The following is a 27,013-nucleotide window of genomic DNA, read 5'->3' as shown; positions in this document are numbered from 1 at the left end:
ACTCTGGCAGAGAGTCAGGGACATAGATTGGATTTTTATACCCTAGTTGCTTTGACGTGAAGGCTGTGAGAGCCGGTCTAGCGATTCAACGGTCATCTACGGCTATAAATGTTAATTAACAACCTCGGCTAGTGGACAATCATTTCCTGCTATAGCCTAAAGGGATCGCTCATAAAAAATATGGTGTGTGGGCATGTGGATGTGGCACATGTGTATGTGACCAGAACTGAGTATATGTAGATATGCGAGTGTACTTCCGTGTGTGTGTGCGGCATCATATATGACAATGTGTGAACGTTCCAAGGACGTGGGGTGATGCAAACTGTCCCAAAGGCTCCTCTGTCCTTTTCTAATACAGCAATAAGCCGTCAGCACGAACCATTACTAGCTGGTCGCACCATGACAACATAATGAAGCTACACAGGGACAAAGTCAGGTAAAAGTCAAACCACGGCCACATAGAGGTGTACCCTCGCACACAGGTCAGGGGAGACATACACTGTGACATCACTAAACAGAGCAGAGGGCATTCAAATAGTAGAAAACAAAAAACTGGGATCACATTACACCTCTGTGTGATCTGCATAAGATATGGGTCAAGATATAACATCAGAACACAAGTGTACACGGTCACACTATAGCATCATAACGCAATCTGACTAAAGTAATTCAAGTCACTCTGTGATGTCACAATACACGTTGATAAAGTAACTGAGGTATGACGTCATGACACAATATGACCATAGAATACTGCATGTCATAATATATTACGAAAATTCACATGTACTATGACATCACAATAGAGTGTGACTCCTGCAATACAAGTCACTGTACAATGTCATGGAACATTATGAGAAAGTAAATGTATCATGACATCATGATACAATCAATCATAGCAATGCGAGCCATTGTACGATGTGCCTTTATGACAAAGTAAGTCTACCATGGCATCATGATAGGACCATCGGAACTCAAGTGATTGAATTATGCCTTGGTACATTATGTAAGTAAGTGTACTATGAAGTCAAAATAGAGTGTAAATGTTTAAATACAAGTTGCTGTGTCGTGTCGTACATTCTGGGAAAGGAAGTACACTATAACATCATAGTACAGTGTCACTGTAGTGATGAAAGTCATTATATCATGTCATACTACATGAAAAAGCAAATGTGCAATGACATCATGATACAACATGACTATAGTAATGCAAGACAATGTGTGATTTCATATGTGATGAGAAAATATGTGTACTATGACATCACAATAGCGTGACTCTAGTCATACAAGTCACTGTATGATGTCATAGTACTTATGAAAAAGTAAGTGTACTATGGCATCATAATACGACTATCAGAAGTCAAGTCACTGTATTATACCTAAGTTATAACAAAGTAAGTGTGCATGACATCATAATACAATATGAGTCTTAGTATGATGTCATTCGGGGTAAGTAAGTGTCATAGTGACATCATCTAATAGCTCTGTATGCCAATGTCAGGCTGACACCACTAATAGAAATCACACCGTATTAAGTGTACTAGGTGGTCAAATACAGCACAATGGATGTGTCTCCATGACATTATGATCATGTTCAAAATAATTAATGGTCAGATAAGCAGCTTTGGGATCATGAGGTCACTGGGTGGAACACTCTGAGGTGCTTTGACCAAGCACGTTAAGACAAAAAATGACTCCCTTGGCACCTTGCAAGGCTGACCATCGTTTAAATGTGCTTACTTGGATGGATTAAATGCAGAGAACATATTCATTGTTGTGTATACATAAATAAAGCTGATTAGCATCCATTGGCCACAATTAGATTGACTTTTTTTTTATTATTATTGGCTCAGTCACCACCATTACTATTACATAATTTAGTGACTCACAAATTTATTAACAATGAAAGTAGGTATTGGTTGTGTACCAGTGGAAATGTTAATTCTAAATTCCTCCTGCTGTTTTAAGTTTGTAATATGTCAGTCGTTATAGATTAAAGTTCAAAATCAGACTAAACTTTTAGTTGTATCATCGATTAGTTGATCAACACAAATTAACAGATTTTTTGAATAGTTGGTAATTTACCATTTCAAATATTCTCCAGTTCCTGCTTCTGAAATGTGGTCATTTGGATAAATGTCATCTTGGTGCATTAGGCCCACAACAGCTGGTCAAAGGTGACTGGCTAATGGCAAATCATTTCACCTGAAGCCAGAAATGGGGACAACTGATTAAATTTTATAACATGGTTTAACCAGTGTTTTATGAATGTGGCCACCTGCTACTGCTGTTTGTATTTAGCCGTATCGTCGCCAGTCCTCTTATTCTAAAACCTTTGTATTGTTAGGGAAGCTGGCAAATTAATAAAAATGAAAACCAAACAGTGAACCGTATCAGTTTTATCCCTGGCTGCGGAAAAGGCAGCTAATGGATACAAGCCATAACTCTCCCTTTCCATCTCGCTGTTGATGCCTTCCTTCTCCCCCATGCCCCATTTATCAATTCATTTATCCATTCTGCCCCATCCGTCCTCCTCTCTCTCCCTCTCTTTTCCTCTTATCTATCTAAATTGTATTGTAGGACACCACCATTTCAGGCTGCCGTTGTCTTCTGACCATGAAGATGTTTTACAGGCGCCCCACCATCCCCCATCCCCCATCCTCAGCCCCCCACCTCCTTCACTAAACAGATAGGAGAAAAGCCCCCATGTTGGAGCCACGGTTCAGTGGTTTCTAATTATGTGTTCACTGTAGGGGCTTGGTCAGAATATTTCATATAGACCCATGAGAGAGAGATAAGGGAGGGAATGAAGAATGGAAGGACAGACAGAGAACAGCGAGGATGAAGAGAAGCTACGCACCTCGCAGTACGTACACGGAGTCTGTTTGACATCAAGTGAAAGAAAAAAAAAATGTGGAGATGCATGTAGTTTTCAATCTATTTACAACACATTACCATTTATATTTAACATATACATGTACATTACTGCTAGCTCTATTACTTCACTCCAAAAAGTCTTTTGCTGAAGGGGGAGAGTAGGCCTTGGAGCATTAAGAACATTACATACAAAAGTTATATCTGGACCATCAACTCCCTCGGCTGTCTGCAAACCATTCCTCTTTTGTGAAGCAGTTTATATTGTAATAGAGGAGGTTAAATATAAGTGGATAGCCATAATAAGCTGTAGTAGTTTACTCTATTTAGATCCCTCAGACTCTCTGGAGGGCAAACTGAACTCTCCAGCTCGTTGGTTCTTCAAAGGTCAGCTGTCAAGATGCCTCACCATTGTCAGAATATGCAGCGAATAGTCCGCCGAAGCTGAATCTATTTATTCTGAACTTTGATGTGATGTGGTCGACTCTTAAAGCTGATTCAGTCTTGAGTATGAAGAATCACAAAGCACATTCGCGTCTATCCCTTAAACATATCCACGACTTTGCACATATGCTCCCGTCCAAACCTTAACCCTCAGTCATTTCATCACGCGCATATAGGTTCAAATGTCTCCAGACCTCGCCTTTCGGTAATTACGCAATAATGAGGAAGCCTTCTTGACCTTGCTGGTATAGTCAAATGTGGCACACACACACTCCCTCATGAAGACATGCACACATACACAGAGCAGCTCTTCTCAGGGCTCTTAAATGGCTTGTTTCATTAATGTTGGTGTGGCTGCCAGCTGTAACATTTCCTGTGGTCATTAGACCATCTGGTGGCCTGACTCTTTCGTATCTCTATCTGCCTCTGCTTCCGCCTATCTGCCTCGGTGTTTCTCTCCATCTTTGCCTTTTGGCGTGTCTTTCTTCCTCACATTCTCTTAATAAACAGTACCAGTCCAAAGTTTGGACACATCTTCTCATTTAATTCAATGAGAAAGTGTGTCCAAACCTTTGACTGGTAGTGTATCTGCCACACATTTTTTTTTTTTTTTTTTTTTTTACCGTCACTGCCCCCGGCCACTTTATCCACGTCCTCGTAATGGCATCGCCCTGATATATGCAGCCATTTTGGCGCTTCAATATGTTAATTGGAGAGATCTCGAGCCTCGTTTATGGAGGGATCAAGATCCCTTTAAATTAAAGCGTCACCTTTGCTGTAATTATGGTGTTATTGGCAAATGTAACAGCACACATAGGGTTTCATCTACAAATTACGTATTTCAAAATGCCTGCTGAGATTGTCTTCCATTAAACTAAAACATATTGGAAGAAAACATTAAATTATAGTAAAGAAATATAAACAATGGTAGAGTGATGATTACTAGGGATGTTCTGATTGGTATGGGGAGATCCGTACCAGGACCAGGCATTTTTAAAATAATCTGCCATAAACCAAAGCCATGTCCCTGTAGTGTAAAAACTTCCTCTTCTGTGTTAATGACAGTAAGCTAGTGGCAACGCAGACAAAAATCCAAACAGAAGAAGAACCACAATTAGGTGACTAAACGTGACTGCTGTGCTGAAGTACTCTGCTACTGAAATGAAGTCAGTCAGACAGCACTTTGTAAATTATGCAGGGTGTATGTTTTGGGAGGCAGTAGTAAGAGCTTGTTGTGCAATCTACTGTACTTAACTCAAAGCACACATGATCAAGGAGAATACAAGTAAGATAAGAAAAGCTTTTAAAAAAGGGAAGGAACAACATCGCAACTTCCCTAATGCCATCCCAAAAAAAAAAACACACTACTTAATTCACAGCCATATGAACCTGTGAATATTAATTCACCTTTGCTTATACTTGCCTGGGCTGAGGAAAACCATAACAATAATGGCACATATAATGATTCCATCAGCTCAATCATCCTTGCTAGAGCTTATAATGAGAGAGTACCATTTAATGCACAGTTCCACGAGTAACAGAGATTCACTCATGTGCAGATACCAATTTAATGGCAGAATCCGCCAGCTACGGCTAATAACACAGCAGATGAACATACTGTGGGTAAAGGAGACAAGTACCAGTCCTATTTCAATCACCCCAAACCAGATCCATGCTTTTTATGCTGCAGCCGATCGATAACCTCTTGATACGTTTCAATCTCAGCCAACACACAACATTTAAAAGCTCAATTATCCAAGCATCATTTGTATGAGAACAATATGCAGGTGCCACACAAGCTTTGGACACTAATCAGTGTTGATCAAAAGAGGCAAGTCACACAAAAAGTCTTGAACTGGCTTTCGCTTCACATTGTTAAACTGGAATTCAGCTCTTTTCTGCAGAAAAGCCCAGCCACTCTAATTATTTTCTCTCTCTGTTCACTGCTCACCTGTCTACACGTGTGAAGAAACTGAAACCGCTTCACTTTCATTCGGCTGATGGCTGCTCTCCTCCTCTGCTCCTTACATTTTTAATGAGTGGATTTCCTTTGAAGTGTAGATATGTGATTATTTGAAATGAATTTCTGAATTAAATATCTTTTCCTATGAAAATATGTTTTATTAGTCGTTGTTTTTTTTAGAAAAGATGTATTTTTGTTGATGTGACACTTTACTTTGACTTCTGAGCATGATCTGCCTTCACTGGCGAGAGCTTGACCAAACAGTCGATGCTTAGTTGTGATGAATGCTCTGTGATACATCAGTACCTTGTATTCGATTTGATAGCATGATTGCTATCTATGCTTCTTAAACTGAATTTGCACATTTTCCGTGTCCTCCATCCACTACATCTGTTGGTCCATATTCTCTTTAACGATTCAATCAACCAACCAATCCCAAGAGCACATAACTACCATTGACCTACCACTGCAGAAAACCATTTAACCTAAGTCAAAAGGACCGAAAATAACTACAATAAAACTTGTGAGAGTTTTCACAATTTAAGCACCTCACAGCTTTCCTCCAAGGAGATTGGTGAGGTTCTCAAGTATAATAGTAAAAACATCACTACAGAAAGATCCTATATGTTTAAAGCTTGAAACACGGCAACACAGGGGACAGTTCTTTGACAACAAATAGTGTGATCTCCATCCAATCTCCATTCACATCTGCCTCCGTCTCATCCAAATAGCTTTGCTTTCGTGCCACTAGGAAGGCAAAGGTCTCAGAAAATGCTTAAGGAAACAGGTTGCATGAGTTTAGTTGCTACATATTTTCAATTGATCCAGATTAAAGATGAGCACAAATACCGCTTTTCTTTTTGTGTTTATGGGTTTGATGTTCAGGAACGTCTGCTGAAGGCCAAAACCTCTCAAATGAAAGCTGAGTCTCTATGACCCTGTTCAGATCCGGTGTGAAGACACTCATGCCCTGTTTCAGATCCAATCACTAAGGCCACAGCTGAAGGTGGTCTGGTCTACTTGTGACCACATTCTTTTAGCAATGTGAACACAAAATACTTAGGTCACATTAAGGGCTGCCTGCTAAACATGGGAGTGCTTGCATAAGGGTTTTGTCTCGCTCACTTTGAATAAAAAGACAACACAGCCGGTTTTGTAAATTAGCCCCTAACAAGAGAATTTACTGGCAAGTGATGTCAGACCATATGTAATTAGAGCTTTTTAAAATACTCACTTCTTATACGTAGTTGTTAAATAACCCACTCACAGATAGGGAGAAGGCTACATGTCTTTATTTACCTTAATACCAGAGATGTTTCTGTCACCGATGCAAAGAACACCACTCTACATACGGAAGCTTACAGAGTCCACATTTGTACAGGTTTCCAAAATAACTTATGTCAGAGTGGAAATAAATAAATATATGATAACTTAACCTGTGTGTGTGTGTTTACAGTGACTGAGAGAGACTGCACAGCTTGTTCCAAAAAATAGAAACTCTCTCCAAGCTCCTATGTCACAAACAGTGCTGTCCATAACTCTGATACAATGGTGGGTAGAAAGCACTTGGAGACAACAGCTGTTGCAATATTTTACCTTGTACCAAAATTATTTGCAGGGAGAGCGTAAAACTTCGGGACGTTTTTGGAGATGCGTTCTAATGTCAGGTGGGAACGCATGTACTTGAAGCTGGCCAGCTGTGATTGGATCATCCAGCTGCATTTAAATATCAGGTCTGAATGGGGCCTTTAACTGTAACTAAAATATAACAAGAATAATAATAATAATTTTCCTACATTTACACAAAAGCCAAGAAAACTCTCCAACCTATCCAAATTCAGATCATTTATGCTGCGGTTAAACATTTCATATCCATTACCTTGTGGAAATTCAGTGCAATGAAAGGGGTCATTTCATTTAATCACCATTCAGTCACTACAAGAAGCATCACCAATATGTCAGCCATTCATTAACGGACCAAAACAGCCTCGTTTTAAAGCGAATCACATATTTTATGTGGAAAGGATTTCACAAGTGCAAGATGAGGGAATGGTGTAATTTGTGTGGATGAATGAATAGTACAGAAATTGAGTTATAATGGACTGAAATGACTAGAGCTAAACGCTCCTGACACAGAGACCAGGCTCTCCATTCTTGCAGATTCTTTGGAACTTAAAAAGACACATCATCTATCCTTGGTGGCGTACTCCCAGTGGCGTATATTTGTATTTATTTAGAGCATTACGCATTTGTGTCTCGCAACTCTGCATCTTCGAGACTAGAATAGAATATCCAGTCTTGACCGCCCCTTCTATTCCTTTCAGAAGATGCGGCCTAGACTCTCATAATAAAACTGTCAGTGCCTCATGGCAGGGAGTGCCCTGCTTTTAAAGGGAATTAGAGGAGTTGATCTGATTGGCCGTGATTGATGCCAGCCTCTCACACGCCCACAGATAATGCATTTCTCCTAAACACACTTGGTTTCTAAATGTGCCACAGGTGTGTTCTATTCCTTAAGTCTCACATGAAGGCCTCGCTTTTGTCTAAAAGGATTAACTTTGAATCAAGAAACATGAAAAACATCGAAGCCCATTATGTTCTTAAAAATCCATTAAAACCAACTTTACATACTGCAGCCCAGCAAGTAATGCGGTGTCCCAACCATCCCAACCATGTTAATTTAAGCAAGTAGAAAGCTTAAAGTAGCAGCGTTTGCATTTGAAATGAGAAACACACTTAGCAGTTTCCTTGACCACTAAATTGACACAAGTTGGATTTTCTACTTTGAGAAACCATGACAGAAAATCCTGTTTATAAGCTCCAAAACATTCTGGGGTACAATATAAGCACGGTTTTGTCTATGTAGCTGCAGGCGGGGACTGCGGAGCCGGGGTGTGTTTTCTGAGTTCATGTGTGCGCTCCACTGTGGGAATCGTATTCCTAATGCGAGTGTGTCGCGGCCCCCGTGAGACTCCCTTACGCTCGTCTTTTGAAAATAAAGCCATCTAAAAGCCTCTCGCACATGAAAAATGATTGGGGGAGCTGAGTCAAGCACAGCCCCGAGCACACCGTGGGAATCATTGTCGGGAGGGAAAAAGTGTGTGTTTTTATTCTCGTAATATTCATAATCCTCCTTGACTAAGGTTATCTATACGTGAGTGTGAACATGCATTAAATTTAAACAGTATTATCCCGCACCGTATGTCAGGAGGAAATTGCAGGAGCCTTGGGTGCATTAACAGTCTAATATGAACAATGTCAACCGGGAGAAAGGAGCAAGTTCACTTTTCTTTTAGCTTACTTTTGGCTATTTTAAATGATTCCTTCTGGGTTAGCATTTTCTTTTTCAAAGTGTTGTTTTGGCACTGCTTGACACACAAATTACCTTGAATTAGAAGAGCTGCTCCGAGACTGGCTTATCTCGTAGTCGAGCTAATTTAGTCATGCGTTGTGACCTGGGCTGTTGAACGAAATGATACCGTTTAGCGCACATTTGAGTGGTGACAGATGGTATTGTCAGAGCATTAATATTCTGGTGATCATTGGAAGATTTAGAATTCATTCCGAGTCAATTAAATTGTTCTACATAAGCTTCACTCAAAGTCATTTATCGGGGAAATTAAGCCAGAGCTATTCATGAACTCTGAGTCAGCAGAACGTGTGCGGCGAGCTCACGCGCTTTGGTATCAAGTCCAGTTCATTGAAAAATTGGGATTATTTGAAACTAATTAACATCCCTCCAGCCAGTGCACGCTGAGGCCACGGCGCTTTTCACAAAACGGCGCTGAGTGGATATTGTTCACCGTGAATATATGACTGTGACGCAAGGAGGTGCAGCCACGGACCAACTTGCGCCATCGAAGCATTCAGCGTTTCATCCTTGTACATAATATGCTCACTTGCCAGTTCACTGGGCGCACTAATGTGTCAATACTGGACTTAATCAGCCTATATGATGGTTATTATGTTCAGGTTATGCAGAAATGAAGTCAGAAAGGTGGTAGCTCCACTGAGTAACCTTTGTGTAGTAACTGGATGTCTCCCAGTTATTTTAAACAAACTCTGATTACCATAACCTTCACCAAGGTTACATTTAGTAGAGCGGACTCATATTAAAATGAACTGTGTTGAGTAGTGTGTCCTAATGAACTTGTAAGTGAATGTGTATTTCCTTTTTTAAGGTAAAATAAAGCTTTACCAACTAGTTTACTTATTACCTGCAATTGATGTGAATCACATCAAAAACAACCTGTCCCCGATGATTCATTTCCGGAGACTTCTGTTAAAACTTCCAAACAGGAAACAACAACAACAACAACAACAACAACAACAAGCCTTTCTTCCCAACTCATACACCCACACACGTGCAGCCGCACACAGCATATGCTGCGTAACTACCATCTTAAAAAGGCTTTCCAGACTTGACAACTCAATTTTCTGATTATTATAACATAATCGTTGCAGTTAATGGGCATTCTCCAATTTCAATTTGGTTTTTCATGAAGAAAAAAAATATCTAGTTTGAGGCCGTATTACTTCTAAGTAGGCAATTAAAACAAATTGCTTCTAGTGATGGGGAAATATGGCTGCCTATGATAAGTTCCATATGGACTTTTTTTTTTGGACATTTCTGTCTTTTTGAGCTACCACTTCATTGATTTATGCAGTAGTGGAGGGTTGTGAATTATACCGCAGACGCAAATGCATTTAAATGGAAATACCAGCACGTTACACTCATACTAATTCACAGAGCCATAGCATAACCGACATAACGCACACACACACACGAAAGACACACGATGGAAGGCATGCGCATGCACGCAGACGAGCAGACGCACACTCTCACACATTTGCACCGTTCGCGCACGCAACTCGTCAAGTTGAGCATAACCGAAGGGCTTCAATATGGATTTCACACTCGAGCTAAACCTCCTTAACTTTCTTCAACAATATGGAGGCCTCAAGCCATGTCAGTTCCCCCGCTGCCACTACAAACATTCACTCATCCTCCAGAGACGACATTCTCCCTCTGGTTTAAAACCTCATTTAGCAGGTTGTTTATGGAGGAAGGTCTGTGGAATATTTTAATGCCATTATGTGGCATCATGTATCTGTCTTAATGGGTTGAGTCGAGGCATGAAATGACTGGCGTTGAATTACATTTTTGCTGTTTTGTTTTGTTTGTTGGACGTTCCTCCTTTTTTTGGACGGCGGTATGATGATAAACTTAACTCTGTACAATGAGTTCCTATCACAAATAGGATCCAGTTCTAAATGAAGAAAGCCAACTCTCTTATTTCTTGAAAACTTGTCCGACAAGATGCTATGTCTTCCTCAATTCTGCGCGGTTCCTTCCTTCTGTTTCGCTTGCTCACGGGAAACCCAGAAGCAATCCGATACTTCCCAGACTCCGAGGGACAGAGTACGTGGGACCATATAATGTCCATGACCAATAATGCATCAGGAATGTGTTGTGGGGAAATCGAGGAATTTGTCATGGGGAGGGAAAAGTGAACGTGTGGCAGGAAATTGACCGACTGTTCAACATGCCTTCGCAGTGAAATCGAATCCTCTCACGCACGCGCACTCACGTACGAGAACAGACGTCCCCTTTCTCAAACATATACAGATTATGCGCACTCACACGAGCACATGTGTACATTGACTTGGACAGCTGTGCGGGTTTACAGTCTGGCAGCCGCAATTTAAGATCACAAGGAGACAAAGCTTTCATTTTAACGGAAGAATGCAACGAAAAAGAACAGAATCGAGAGCTCCTCATCAGCAAAGAAAGTTAACTTTATTAAAATCGGAGTAAATGAGAGTAAGTAGTTCTGGTTGTGCCTGTTAGCGGTGGCTCCGCTGCAGGTGGCTGTTGGGAGCAATCATAGAGCCACAGATGGAGCAAGTAAAGGTTTGATCTGGAGGGAGAGATGGCAGCAGGCTAGCATGACTGCAGCCACTGGGCTTTATATTGGTGGTGGGTCCATTGGTTTTCAAATGTGACTTCTCCAAAAAAGCATAATGAACACGGCATGGGGGGGAAACAAATCACCTTAGGGTCGTAGCACGTGGTTTTCCATTTTGCATGCGGCGATGTTTATGGTTTATGTTTATGTGGTTGAAATAGCGGTGTCGTATTTCTGTTTGGAACTGCCATTTGTGACTTGGCAAACATTCTCAAAATGAGCCACGTGTCAATAAAGGTCAATTTAACTGATTAAAAGTGGGCACATACTGAAAAAATAAATCTGCGAAGGAGATAAAACAAAGCACTGGGGATATATAAAAGATAAAACAACAAGACGTCAAATTCTTATTTCTCAATTCTCAATAGTGAACTGAATAAAAAACATGAAATGACAACAGGAACACGATGGCAGGAAATAGCGAGGCCCACGAAATGACAAGGGAAACAAAAAATAAATTAAAATATGTATCCCTAATGAGTGGAATCGCAGAGAAGCAGATGGTGTGTTCAGCTGGTGTTTGGACCAGGGTTTTCATCCACCAGACATCAATTTGTTGGCCGAAGAACTGTGGTGCTTCAGGCAGCCAGTTTACATGCTCGGTCCAGTTTTGTTTTTGCCAGGGTTGCTTCCATATTAACAATGTCGGTTGGATGGAGGACACCGGTGTGAGCGGCACCACTCCAAGGTGACCTTTTAGAGTCTTTTCTCTTCCACCGGACCTTGTGAATGTAAAACTATTTCAGTCTTCTCATTTTAAAAGACTTAATCTATGTAGAATAAATCTGTCACACAAAGTACAGTATAAACTGTCTGTATAATGTGATGTAAGAAACACGAACACAGAAAGGTTAGGGAGTACATCAACTGTACAAAGTAAACTGACACATTTTCAAACAAGAAACAGAATTAGACACATATATATATATGTATATGTTCAGAGGCAGCAGCACATTTAGTTTACGGCATAGCAGCAAACAGAGGTATGAATGACTTGTCCCCGTGAATTAACTTCCTCTCATAATGAACCTTTTACATGAAAATAAAGCAACAATTCTGGCAGTTATTGTCTTTAACTTATGCATATGATGCTTTGTCAGACGGCAAGACAATCAGAGTAAAGCAGCAGCTTTGAAAATAGCTTGTAAAGCGTCTTAATTAGCCACGAATCAGCCATTATTTCATTCTCTTTCAATCGTCTGACAACAGAAACCGTTTTAGAAGTCTGCTTGTATTAGAATACATAATATCACTGCGCAAGAGAGGAGGAGATGAGTAAACGAAGCACAGAATTGAGACAAGTGCGTAAGTGGCACGTAAGATCTCTGCATGATGGAGGAAGGCTCAAAACCTGTCTTGGCATTTTATTTTGATTACAATCTGTTTCAATAGAAGTCCTTGTGACATGGGAACTTTCACTTACAACTGAAAATGTAACCCAGTTGGCAGAAAAGCCTAAAAATACCCAGATATGATATTTGGTCTATCTTGCCCTGTTCACCCAAAGATGGAAGTCGTCAAGGACAGTATGTGAGAGTATTTAAATTTTGAAATCATTCCTGATAAGCATAAGTCAGTATGTGCCACCTCATTCTACAGTAGAGGTATCTCTCTTTCTCACACATACAGAGATATACACAGAAAGCGAAGGGAAAAACCCGGGAGAAGATCCTGAGAAAAGACAAATGCTATCTCAGCTCCCACACAGCAGCAGGCGTCTATGTGTGCAGAGGTAAATCCGTGTGTCTGCGTGTGCGGCTGCCATTCCATCAGTAACTGTCACCGCATGCACCATGTGCATCCACTTGTCTACATGTACCATATGTGACAATCTGTTTCTGTCTCAGTGCGTGTGGGGTTCTCCGCGCACGCGTTCGCTCGCGCGCCGCGTTACATAAAGTGTGCGCGCGGCGGCTGTCAGCTCTGTGTGCGTTTGATGTGTCTCCTTAGCCACAGGTGTGGAGAGATGCTGACACTGCTTGGAGAGAGACACAGTGCAGGAGAATTAGTTTATTTGTCTGCGTCTCTGTCTCTCACACACACAAGCGCGCGAGCGAAGGAATTCAAATAGACGAACCGACGAAAAAAAAAAATGGCACACAGCTGCGCGGACGCACAAACAGTCAGTTGTACAGAGACCAACATGGCCGCAAACAGGCAAACAAACAAGCCTCCACACATTCACACGCACACATCTGGGAGGAGTACGGGATCATGGCAACTCGCCAAGGTAAACAGAGGAAAATGCCAGCCTTGACATTTTTTTTTGTTGTTGTTGTTGGGGAAGGGCCTCTGCAAGGTGACAACTCTCTCTAGGTGTTGAGGGGAGGAGGACTGGTGCTGTTTAACAATCTACGCTATCATTGGGTATCTGTGTGCGAGCGCTTCCGCGTGTGAGGAACCGTGCAAGTGTGACAGGCCTCGCATGGGTTTACGTGAGTGTTTAAGCTACGCAGGCTAGAACATAAGTCCTTTGAATGTATCTGTTAACATATGCCCTTTCATGCATGGCTGTCAAGCAACAGACTAAACTGTGCCAAGAACATACTCTTTATTTCATCAAAGTGACAACATTAAAAAACATAGAAATTCTACTTTGATCCAGGCCGTGATTTTAAGGTGTGACGTTTTAGTTGTTGATGTGCATTCTTTTTCATCATACAAGATTTTAGATAAGTCTAAAATGACAAATCATTGAAAAAGTGAGCATAGTTGGCTTAGTGGAATACAACCAAGTGGTGTTCAGTCTAGAGATCACTGATATATCGGGCCGATATTTGCGTTTTTTACTGGTAGTGGCACTGGCCAATATGCAGGTGCGTTCGCTGGTACAACCCTCTACAGTTTATATATATATATATTTTATTTTAATTTTTTTTCCCTCTTTTTTCCCCCAGCAGAATTTACAGACAGATGTATCCACAAGCAGTCCTGTGCTGCTGGAGATGCTGCGTGCAGCCCATACATTGCCCCTCCCCCTTGGGTGCAGCTGGGAAATATTTGTGCTCTATCACTTTTTATTTTTAAATAATAAATGTTTATGTTTTTGGTTAAATTGAGACTTTTATTATAATCGTGTCATTTCTATCATGTAAATGGAGGGACAAAAAGCAGCGTCGGCTCAGAAAAACTGGCAGCACGTACCAGCCATCGGCCAAGGCTGATGAAATGAAAAAATGGGTTTCTGCCCAAAAAAATCCATATTGGCCGATTTCTGATTCGGTCTATAAGTATAAAGACTTGAGAGCGTACGGATCGATTTATAAAAGTGAAACAACAAGAAGAAAATTGAGATCATAACTATGGAACAAATTATCTCCAAGTTTAACAGAGCATTAAGGCTTCCTTTGCTGATGACCTTCAAGCGTATGTACTCTCTTCATTTCTATGCCTTTGTGTCTAAACTAAAACTGAAGTGTGCTTTTGTGTCTCTCTGCCAAACAATACTAGTCAATGTAGGATCCACAATCTCACATTAGGTCAATGAGAAATGTGTCTTCTCACACAAAAAGAACCAAACTATTCACACAAATAATCCTCCTCCAATCTTTTGTCCGCAGCAAGAGTGCACACGTGTATGCAAGACACAAAGTAACATCCCAGCACCCAGACTTCAGACTTGGCTTCCTTTTGCATAAAGATGAACACACTGGGGAAGACAAAGAACAGGCACATTTCTGGGTACCTTTATGACCAAATTCCTAACCCTAACCCTAATTACAACAATATTTTACATAGAGCCTGGTTTCCCAAAAAGGTTCATGCAGTGATTGGTTAAAACTGCTACCAAACCAGATTGACCGCCTCTGTCTATTATTTTCTTTCACTGCTGCAGACAACCAACCTCATATTCCTTGACAGCATTCAAACCATAGTCGCTCTTCTTTTCAGATTCAGTTGTCAGGTTCAATAAGAGATATCTCTATGAGACCTCTATCTGCCTTGACTCTCTGCCCTCCTGATAGTTTGACTTGTATTTTACTGAAAAGCAGTCGAAAAAAAGGCAATTTCCTTCAGTTGATCGAAGCCACCCACTCAGGAGTAGCTGCCAATACTTTTAATGAACGTCATAGATGAACGATAGTCAAACAGACAAGTTGACCACAGACACGGAAAGCAAATCTTTCGTCATGTCTAGCTGAAAAAGAAGCACGCATGCAGCCGAGTGGCTTTCAGATTAGGCCTGTCACAACTAATACACAATGACCTGATCGCAATTGTTTGAACTCATCATGATATTTTGCATAATCAATTCCTCTATGAAAACGCTTGAGTGATCAGTATTTCCCCATTTGTTTTTCACTTGGAAGAACGTGATCTTTAGAGAGAGCATCCCGACCAGCTGCATCACTATCTGCTTTTGGAACTGCACCAGCAAAGCCAACAGCATTGAGGACAAAAACACAATGCAACAACAAACACTCTTCTCCCTCCCTCCATCTGGGAAAAGGTACTGGAGCATTCGTAGGGTCTTTTTTTTGAAAATGTCTCTCAAGTGTTTCATACTGTCTGCATTATACCGTTCGTCTTTGCACTGTTGGCATTGCCTGTCTGCCTTATTTGTATTGTCCTTAGTCCTATGTGTTCATGTAGCTCCATTCTTCTGCTATGGGTTTATGGCACCTTTTTTGTCTTTATCGTTCAATATCTAATATTCTACAGACAGCATTTCAGGACTAACTAGCTGAGTTTCCATTACCATTTTTGGCAAAATAAAAGCAATATTTCTGAAATTTCGATTCTTTGTATGCATTCCTACTCAAGTCTCGTCTTGTGATATCCCATAATTCCCATAATTCTCATCACCGCAATGTTTTCATTGAACTTTTGGGATACACTTTTATATCGATACATCTTAAAAACCACCTCATGAGCATAAAGAGTTTTAGGGATATCTGAATGGTTTGTCGAGGCATTTCCATTACCAGTTTTTTATTTCGATATTTAGCTTTTGCACATTTCTGGGGGTAATAGAAACGCAGCAGCTGACATTAACGTCACAGCTTCGGTTGCAAAACCAGACGCCAGGGCACCAGAGTGGGCACATTTTGGTGTTAAGCCAAATGAAAAATGAGCCAAATAACTTGGATATCATCTACAGCTCACGCAATTTACCAGGACTGGAAAGCGCTGCAGCAGCGTCCCTGCAAGGGGCTATTGTGGAAGCTTTCCGACAAGTACCAGACATCACAATACTAAATGGAGCATGTAAACAGTGTAAAGCAGCATTCAGACAAACAAATCCAGCATCCATTCAATGCGGTTGAAAAGCATTTTCTTTAAAACAAAATGCTGAAAAACTTCAACGAAGGCCTGTTGCGTTTATCTTTAAGGTCAATTACCTTTGTGACTAGAAAATTCATTCATTCATTTTAATAATTAGCTTTTTTTTTTCCAGTTGTTTTTGTTTTCCCTGCCCAGCTCTCACAGACACATCCCCCAGTGTACCTTCATGATGGAACCAGACAGGGTTGCTAGGCAATTTGTGCAAAGTTTCTATTAGAGGACCTCAGAGGGACTGACAGTTACATATCTCAGAAGAATATGAGAATGCCCACCATTGCCGTATTGGGACAGGGTCGACTGCTTTGAGATTATCCCTCTCTCATGGATTTGTTTATTTTTACTTGGCCTACATTTGTGTAGTCCTCTCTCATTTTCTGGCTAAATCTCACAGAAAGGTAGTCCCCTGCTTCTACACACACTGTCCTTTTGATTCACCCGAAATTTTCTTTCCCCCTTTCCCCTTTTCCTTCCTACTCCCCACTCTTTCAATTCCCCCTCCTCCCCTCTCTCTTCCCTCACTCCTCACCCTCCCTCCGCCTGCAGTAGCTACCCAATAAAGGATGTTGTTAATATCATTAGGCAGACTTCCTCTCCGGCCAAGCGCCCGGCCCACTCCCTTTCAGCCATAATCAAGCGTGCACACTAACTATCAAAGGAGACACTGCTAATAAACTACCACAGTGGAGCGGAAAAACACACACACGTACACTCCTGCGGAGAAAATACTGTTGGCTGAGCGCGGTAAAATAAATGTGTGCATGTGCAGGCTGGCTGGGGATGGGGGTGTGGGTTACCCAGACAACACTAATAAAGTATCCTCCAAGCGGGAAGCACAGTCTCATGCAAATCTGCCACTTAAGTGTACCAAATTAATTGGGGTTGAGGGACATGTACATACGCAGGCATAGCTAATAAAGTGTGTTCTGAGAAGATGCAAATGCTGTCAGTTTAGCGGCTTTAAACGGGGCGGGGCCCAACGCGGCCACCAGTGGCCTCCCGTTGCACTGCAGTCATTCGATGTAAATCATCATTAAGATGGTAGCGCTCATAAGAGGTCTCTCCTGTCAGCTGAACTCTACAGTGCATATATCACCAGTCTAACATAGTCTACAGGGACTGCATCATGCAGTAACGGTACAAATAAAGGTCCACGGAGGCTAAAAACCTACGGCTTCTTAAGGAAGTACCAGTTATTATCTGTCTAAATGACAGGAGGTACGAACAGTGTCTATCCTGTTAATTGTAGACACGCAGTTGAAAGGGTCTCAGTTTTTACGCTTCGATTTAAATTCACCTTACGTACAGCGCTTTGACTGCATTCTTTGAAACTTCTGATTAAATCCTTTCTGATTTAAAGTGAAATGCTGCCTGGATGGGTGAAACAGGGCTTTCTTTGGAGTATCACACAATAATCATGGTTTATAAAAGCTTATTTTGCGGGACTTAACATTGGTTCTGATAGAAAAAATCCCACTTAATTTAACTGCCGAGAACCGAAGGAAGACAAAAATCACTCTTCAAAGTCAAAGGGATAAAGGAGCCAGTTTAAACAAATTGTCAGGTTGGCTAAACTTATACGGGAAAGGATGATGCAAACGGCCATTACAGACTGCAGGGTGATTTATTTTGATTGATATGTTTCACTTTCACCTCAAAATAAAATTTGAAGTTTCTTAACTCTCAGCTGGCAGCTTCTGATCTTCTCTGTGCTTGTTTTTTTCCCCCATTTAACTCTTGATATCCGTGATGTTATGTTCCTTGATATGAACAATAATTTAGGTGAGCGTGAAAATAATATAAGACAACAGAAATAATGGGAAACTATAAAAATAAAATGTATGAAAAACAAGTAGTATTTAAGAATTACCATTTAGTATTTCAAGCTTGGTTCTCTAAAGCGTTTCGAGAAAATCACTATTGTTATTGACACTTTATAAATAAATGTTAATGTAACAATTTAATTGAATTCAATATGTCCTTTGTCAGGTGTGATGTCACTTTTTTTTGTTTTTTGTTTGTTTTGTTGTTTTTAATTCCCAAAGAGCTAAACGCAATACTGCATAAAAATAATCAATTATCAACACAATGAATCTGTTTTTATACCCAAATAAGTCGAGCATTTTCATGTGCACAGACAACCGTTGGGATTTTTCAGTGTTGTGTGGCCCCTACTGAGCTCCACTGTCATGCTTTATTTATCCCTTTCCCTCTGCACTGTAATGGAAATATAAAAGGGTACATTGATTAGTGTTTAAGGATCAGGCTTTAATAGATTAAAAGCCCCCAGCTCCGAGAGAGGCACTCACTCTCGCACGCATGCACACGCTGCTGCAGAAAGGCGAGCTTATGTACACACCAATGTGCAAATCTATGGACGGATGTGGAAAGCGATGGCAGTAAGCAGGAGCACACTCATACAGAAAGCGCATTCATTCACAAACCTGCAAAAAAAAAAATGATGCACTCTTTTAGAAACGAAGGCACAACCCAATGTATTGTTTATAGGCCCAATATAAAGATATTTGCCTGCTATTATAAAGTGAACACCCCCAGTGATGACTTTCCAATTGATGGAAAATTCATGCATTTTTAACGCAGTGCATTATTAATATTGTGGAATGGTCTCAGACTGGTGAACATTTTCTACACACGGGGGTGGTGATGTCAGATTTCGGTCTGAGTAAAAAAAAAAAATATATATATATATATATATATATATATATATATATACATATATATATATAAAAAGTAAACATAAAAATGAATGAGGATGGCAGTGCTTCAGCATCCCACTGCTGATTCACTGAGACCAGACCTGAATATAACACTGTACCACAACCAACGCTCAGACGCTATGGGGGTTGGTTTGTTTAAAGAAGAAACAAAAAGTGTTACACTATCTATCTACCTGCACTGGGCATGCAGTACTTTTACAGAGCTGATGATTTGCCTTTAGCTCCAAACCTGCCACTGTCACCTGTCTGAACACACAGAATCACATCAAGTATTACTTCTGTGAAGTTAACTTAAACTGTGGCCTTATCTCTGTCTCTTATCTCTGTCTTTCCTCTAAGCATTTGTCTTCTGTCCAGTAACCACAGTCACATCTTACCTCCAAGAATCACCTCCACTCCCGGCCGATCCTACATGTCCCCTTTCATTTTCTCTAATCTTTGTACATCTTCCTCTTGTCTGACCTCAATCGCACAAGTGGCCGTAATGGTGTTAGCCTGCTATGTGCTCACCGTCCTCCTCTTCCCTCGGTTCCATCCTTTCTTTGGGTCTAGGTTTACACTCATCACAGCTGTGTCTGTTGATGGTCTACCCTAACCTTTAATTTCCTCCCTTCCCTCCACACAGCCTCCCATTTCTTTCAGTCTTTTTCTACCACATTTGACCACAATCACGCTCGCTGTTAGCTTCTGCAAGGCCCGTCCACTCATCTCTTCCCCTCCTCTCTGCTGCCACCTTCCTCAGTCCCAATCATGCCTGATGGTAAACCGTCTTCTGCTCCATAATTGAATCCCACATGTTCTTACACTTTTCTCGCTCTCCTCCTCTGACCACAATCACTTTTGTTGTTAACCTCGTCCTCACCTCTCGAGATGTCTTTCCAGTCCTCTTGTCTCTTTTAATCCCTCCCTCGAGAAGTCACATATGTTGTAAACTATGCCTAGGTTCACCCCTTTTTTTTTTTTTGCCTGGTCTCCAGCGTCTATTGTGTTCTCCTATTCGGCCTCAGGTGAGAGGATTTGTGAAAGTTGCAAAACTCAACTTTTCCCTTCACTTTCAAGCCTGAACTCTCCTTGTTTCACCTCTTGAGTTGTCAGTTTTTTTCTATGAAAACAAGCGACTCTTCCTGACAGCGACACTTTCCTTGTTTGCCACCTTGCATTTGGATGCAGAAAAAAAGGCAAAATTACACAGTATCAAGATCGGATGACTGATCGTTTCACAATCAGGGCCGTCAAACATGATACAACTGGGTTTAGTTTAGAATAAATAAGAGCAACGTTAATAAGTAGCAGGAAATATCATGGGTGGGCAAAGAACATCATCTTTAGTTAAAGTTAGCGATACAAAAACACAGAGTAACACACATGGTGATTGTCATGACCTTTGGACCAAAGCTGTGTGTAGTTGTATTAATGCAATTAAAAAAAAAACATAAAAAAACAAATGCATTAAGCAGACAATACCTCCTGTTTGTAGAATTAAAGCCATGCATTTAGGAATAACTAACATTAGTACACACTATACGCATGCTAACGCTGTGTTCATGTCCAAGTATAATGAGTAGAAATTCTGGGAAAAGGTGTTATATTATATTGTCATCACCTGTCAACAAGTAGAAGCTAAATTTGCATCTTCGCAGCAAGGTCGCACATTAAAACAGACGAAAAGCATTTCGGAATAAAAAGGTAGGAGTAGTTTTTTCGGTTCATCCGATACGGTCTAATTGCAATATAAAGGCACGGTTAATTGACTTAAATTACATCCATTTCAAAATATGAACACAGAAGGTTAGACACAGGAAGGAATGCACGTCCCACAACTACTTCCCCTGAATAGCTAACGATTCTCTCTCATCATATATTCTTGGGCTGTGTACATACTGTAGTGTATTATACCTATGCCTAGAGGAACATTTACTCCCAACCGTTTATCCTCAAGATGCAATTATATACTGTCTGAGTGTGTCTTAGGAAATTGGTTTTATACTGTGTCAGAATTCAAAATTAAGTGGGTGCACGTTTCCGCCATGTGCATGTTAAAGTCTGCTGCATGTTGTTCCACTGACACAGTAACACAATGTGAATCCCCTTCAAATGTTGCAAGGTAAAAACACACTTAATGGTGTTTGCCCCCTACTGGAGGAAGGGAAACTTTTGTGTGTCTTTTAGTGTGTCTGCATGCGTGTAGACTAGCATGAGCTCATGTCGAGAGGGTGGGTGAGTGATGCATATTCATGAACGGTTTTCTCACTTTCCCTCCTTTCATCCCTCGTTCGCTTTGATCAGAAAGTTATAGAAGTCAAACTATTATATCGCCCGGGCTGTGAAAATGTTACGGGGGCTGAATGGGAGTGCTGTCTAAGGATTAGAACACAGCAGAGCAAAGCAGACGTGCACAATGTGACGCGCACAATGACCCACTGGTGAACGCGCGCTGCAAATCGACAGACGCAAAGGCTGTGTCTTAAAAGCAAACAAAATAGAGAGAAAAGAGAGGAAAGGAAGAACAAATATTGAATGGGTTTATGGGTTTAAGTTCCAAAAATGTCACACACAAGAAGACAAACTTAGAACAACTTTTGATAATTTAAAATCCCAAACTATAGTTAGACGTTAGAAAGGCACGGGAGAGTCCCATCCACATTAAAAATGTACAAAGAAAGCACAGGAGTTCTTTGGGATTACCAAAATAATTACACACCCAGTCCCCCTCCGAGCCAGATCTTCCTGCTCAGGGTGCAGAGAGGAAACCGTTGTGAAATGCAGATCTTTTGAAATGCTTGTGAGGCGCCTTAATTGGGGCCAAATCTTAACAAAATCTTGTCATGTTTTCACACCCTTAGGTGCAGTTAGATAAAAGCACACAGCAAGTGGTATATCTAACTAAAGAGGAAGAGAGAGGGTAGACAAGGAAAGCGTGGGAGCTGTGCATTTCCAGAGTGGAGCGCTGGCTTTTAAATGTCTCCGTTGTGCTCTTTCCCCCTTTATCTGAAACAATAAACACCTGTGTACCATTCTCACCTCTGTGATCCTCAATCCTACTTACTAGATATCTACTATAGACCCATTATTAGTTTCTTTAACCTGACTGAAAGTATTCTGATAAGATATTCCAGGTTAAACATTTACATGTGTGCCAAATACACTGGTCAAATAAGATAAATGTTTGTTTTTGCGTAGTCCAAATTCCAATATTCCAGTCTGAGACATGTGGAAATTGTGGAAAACACAGTCGGAATATAAGTTTTTTGTGGTTCCCAGAAACTTCTCACGTCACTAGATACAAACATCAAACACAAACATGTGCAGAAAGAATGTAATCATTCCAGACAGAGCAAAACTATCGCATCGATCGTTAACGCAGTTATTATGTTCCCGGACGATGTATTATCAAAGTTTCACACCCCTCTTGCTTGAGAATTCAGTCTGATCTGATCAAGGTGGTTATATGAGGCAGAATGCAGGATACAGGCGTCCATGTAAATGTAAGCTACTCGGATATGAGGTCCAAACTTCTCAAACTGACGCTGGCCTGTGCATGCAGCGCAGACCGTAGAAGAATCTGGTCTCTCTGAACTGCAACGACACATGTATGATTGTCGAATGGCGTTCCTTCCGCTAACAAACTTTGGCCAAGTGGAAACACCTGCTTACCGAGAGCACATTAACCAAGGAGCGCGCAGCTTTTTGACGAGCACCATGTGCGTCATTCCAGCGAATTACAGCGATGCTAAGTGGCACCTAAAAATAAGACGGCTGCTCACTTTAAATGTTTTTCGCGCTGCGCTTCGCTAATAAAAAGTCCTCCAGTCATCTTCAAAATCTGTGTGAGTTTTCAAGATGATGTCTCTCTTTGCCTCCCTGCGACTTTCTCCACAGCGGCTTCCAATTTGTAGGCTTTGTGTACGTTACAGCACCGATTCGCAGCCCCCCCCTGCCCTCCTCTGATCAGAACCGCGCTCGGACATCTGTCTGAGGATGTTTACCCAGGCTGTAAGTATGTTAGGGGAAATATTATCCTAGTTTTACCTTACCTTTCTTCTGTGTGAAGCATAAACATCAGCATTGCAAAGTGGGGATGGGTGAGGAGAGGAAAAAAAAAATGAGCGTACTGCATGTAAGACACAGAGAGAGAGAGAGAGAGAGAGAGAAAAGTAAACGAAAAAGGATGAGGGGAAAGTGAAAAGCATTAGCAACAGAAGATGAACGTGAGGAGAAAAAGAGATGAGAATTAAATGGGTCGGATAAGATCTGGAAAGAAATTGAGAGATGGAAAAAAGGGAGAATTAGACAGATTGAAGGATGCTTTATTAATAACGGGGGATAAATGAATATAAATGTATGTAAAGGACAATTGGAGCAGCCACAGAAACAATCAATCCCAACGTAATTTTCAATTCTCACAGTTTCGTGAGATCTACCCATCTATGCGTCAGTTGCTCCACCGCCGACTTTTTACTTCAATTATTTTTTTCGTTAACTCATAAAATCCTTTTCTCCACAAAAAAAGTCTTAATAAAAAGAAGTAAATCTTCCATGTTCAGAATCTGTGTCCAAAACTGTAGGCGGCTTTTTTGCAACGTTAAAAATCAATGTACATCAACACGCCTGCCTGTGTGTTGTTTGGCATTCGGGTGTATGCAGACGGGCACACAGATGCTTACCATGCACATGGGCACACACAAACAGTTGTCTTTTCTTCTGCGTTATCTCTCTCTCACACACACACACACACACACACACACACACACACACACACACACACACACACACACACACACACACACACACACGGGCCTCGTGGCCTCGTCCCGTCTGGTGTTGCTTCCAGCCTAAAATCAAACCATGTGTGGAAGCTATCCTGCGCTGGCCTAAACTCAATTCCCTGTCGGTGCTCGGTCCCTCAAGTCAAACAGGACTGAAAAGACGTTCGCTGCCCGTGTCGCTGCCCCACAGCCCAAGTTTCTGACTACGTCCCTGATTTCCACTTCACGTGTCTGTGTGCGCTCTTGACAAGTGGCGTTTACTTCTTTCTTTTTCATCTTCTGCCTACGTTGCTTGTTAGTCATTATTGTCCACTCGTCCGTCCGCTCCAACTAATCAGCTTGCCTGTGTCATTGTTCCTCGTAGCCTTTCTCCGCCTGCCAGTCTAGCTGTCTTTCCCTCCCTTGAACACTTTCCGTCAGTGTTTCTATTTCCAAACCCCCCCTCTTCTTCTTCTCCCCCCCCCCAGCCTCCCATCACTCCCTCCCGCTCCCCACCACCAACTAGGCATGAAAACGGTGCTCCATTAGGAGTGCCTGGGCTAAGCCCAGCCTGACACATACTGCTTTGATCAGCCGTGAGCTGGGCTAAACACCCCGCTAAACTCCCAGTCTGAGGAGGGGAGGGGGTGGGGGTGGGGGGGGTGGGGGGGGGGGGGTGAGCAGGGGTAGCGAGAGTTAGTGAGAGATGGGACCGGGAAGATCAAAACACAGAAATGAGATGGAGATGGCAACACAATAAAAGGGAAACACACAAACCAAGAAGAGACGCTCGGTTTCCCAAGCTGTCCCACAGTATATGCCCCACCACCGCTCTTCCCTTTTATCAAATTTTCCTTAACATCTTTTCTGATCCCCTAGTTTTCCCTCTCTTTCCTTCCCTCCGTTTTTTTCTGCCCAACATCCAGGTAGGCTCTAGACGCATCGCTAACAATCTCTGCAGGTGCACAGCTCATGGAAGTTCAGAGAACAGTAAGCGTAAATAAAAAAAATGTATAAAAAAAAAAAAAAAGAATGGAAAAAGACAGTCGGATCTGATCGCTGAATATTAGGAAGTCCACCAACAAACTGTGCATTTCTTGTTGGTTAAATAAAAAAATATTTTACCCACTCCAACACTCATGCACACACACACACACACTTTCTGAGAGAAAGAAGACAAGACCTCAGAGCGATAGAGCCCAGACCTCCACAACAGAAACAGTAAAAAAAAGAAGGAGGCAGAGCTTTCAACATTCAGACAGGCAGATACTAAACCAGCAGCAGCAAAAGGACAAAAACCGTCTTTTGCTCCCAAGGAGTGAAGAGAAAGGGGATTTCCGCTCAGTGCTAATCAATCAGGCCGTGATAATGGCTCCCATGCCTAGCTGTCGACTGGAAGGGTCAAGGCATCCCGTGACCCAGCGCCCAGGGCCCAGGGGCCAAAGCCCCTCTCAGAATAGCACCCCAGGACGGACTCCCCGGGCTAATTGTCCAAGCCAGTGTCAGCCTTTTCAATGCCCCCCCCCCCCCAACCTCCTCCCCTCCTTCCACTTTCTCCTTCATTCCTCTCTCTTTCTTCTCGCCTTCCCTCCCCTCCTTCCCTCCTCACAACTCCGCGATCCTCTCTCTTTCTGCACAACTGAGGAATCTACTAAGTATACCAGCATGTACCAGCGTGGGGGAGTGAATGAGACAGGACGCGAGGAGTTGAGTGAAAAAAGGACCGTTTAGAGCTGAGGCGACAGAGGAAGAAGGGGCTGAGGACGAGGAGAAAAGTTAACGAAATGAGTAGAAAAAGACAGTTGCAAGTGCAGGAGCGCGTTAGGAGAAAGAGATCAGTGGCGGCGGCACAAATGAGCGGGGAGGAAAGTGAGAACGGAGGATGGAAGAGGCAGAGACAGCGAAGCAGCGGGACGGAGATGGACCGACGGATACAGACGGAGTTGGCCAGAGGAGACACGAAGGAGAAGAGGCAGTGAGGCTGTCCCCCCCCCCAACCCTGCCAACACATCACTCATATCACTAGAGTGCAGTGACGGGTCTATCCACTTCCATCTGCATATCAATAGGTTTCTGTTAGTCACAGCCACAGCAGCGTGTGTCTCGGGGAATCTGCTCAGCATCAATTTGACTGACCCTCACAACGCAGATCGCATACAAAAGACAGAGAGGACGAGCACGGACGCACACACACACACAGCAAAGCGCAAGTCCGAAACAAACCCACTCTCCGGCTCCGCGCAATGGCATTCCTCTCATTCCAAGCGCACGCTGCTAATTAACGGCATCAGATCCCACAGACAGAGGCACAGATTGATGGAGAGGTAATCCAGTGTTGAACCAGCACCACATCTCCGCTCCCTCCTGTCACCTTCCCTTCGTTTTTGGCTATCCTGCCACCCACTTCCCCTCACAGACCCCTCCATCCAACTCTCTTTCCCTCCCTCTTGGTCCCTGTCAGGTCCCGGTCAGACGGCGCTGAAGAAGTCAAGAAACTGACGCGGAAAATAACGCGTGAAAATCAAAATCAGTTACTCACTGGAAATGTCTTTCTTTCTCTGCGTTTCTTTTTTTTCCTGATCTGTCACTCCTTATCCTCTTCTCCACTGTAGCGAGGGGAGCGTGTCTATCCCGGCGAGTGTGTTGTGTCAGTCCGATAGAGGAAAGTTGCAGTCAGCGTGCGTGAGCATGTGTGTGTGCGCGGAGAGAGGGAGAGAGAGAGAATGTGTGCGTCTGTCTCTGTGTCTCGCACTGCTCTGAGTGAACGAGCTGAGGCTGTTTTAAACAGGCTGCTCTCCCCATGTGACCAGCCCAGCCACAGGCAGGAATACATTACTGAGACACACACACTCTCTCTCTCACTCCCTCTCTCTCTCCCCCTCTCTCTCCCCCCGTTCGCTCACTCTCTCTCGCCCATACACACACCGTGTCCACAGTGCACCCCCTAGCCACCGCTGCCGGTAGTGGAGGGAACAGCCCTGTCACGCACACGCTCTCGTG

General features: G+C 42.3%; 1 protein-coding gene across 2 annotated transcripts in view; it reads right to left on the bottom strand.

Annotated features, from left to right (window-relative positions):
* cntfr (ciliary neurotrophic factor receptor) overlaps positions 1 to 26,813 on the bottom strand; it is a 221,234-nt gene extending 194,421 nt beyond the window's left edge. For both annotated transcript variants that reach the window (XM_047569166.1, XM_047569165.1), the window contains exon 1: positions 26,553 to 26,813. The gene's annotated coding sequence lies outside the window, so the exon portion shown is untranslated. The remainder of the gene's footprint in view (positions 1 to 26,552) is intronic.
* Positions 26,814 to 27,013: the final 200 nt, after the last annotated feature.

The sequence above is a fragment of the Mugil cephalus genome, chromosome 19 (genome assembly GCF_022458985.1).
Source record: "Mugil cephalus isolate CIBA_MC_2020 chromosome 19, CIBA_Mcephalus_1.1, whole genome shotgun sequence".
NCBI classification, from domain to species: domain Eukaryota; kingdom Metazoa; phylum Chordata; class Actinopteri; order Mugiliformes; family Mugilidae; genus Mugil; species Mugil cephalus.
This window is presented reverse-complemented; position numbering and strand designations above follow the sequence as displayed.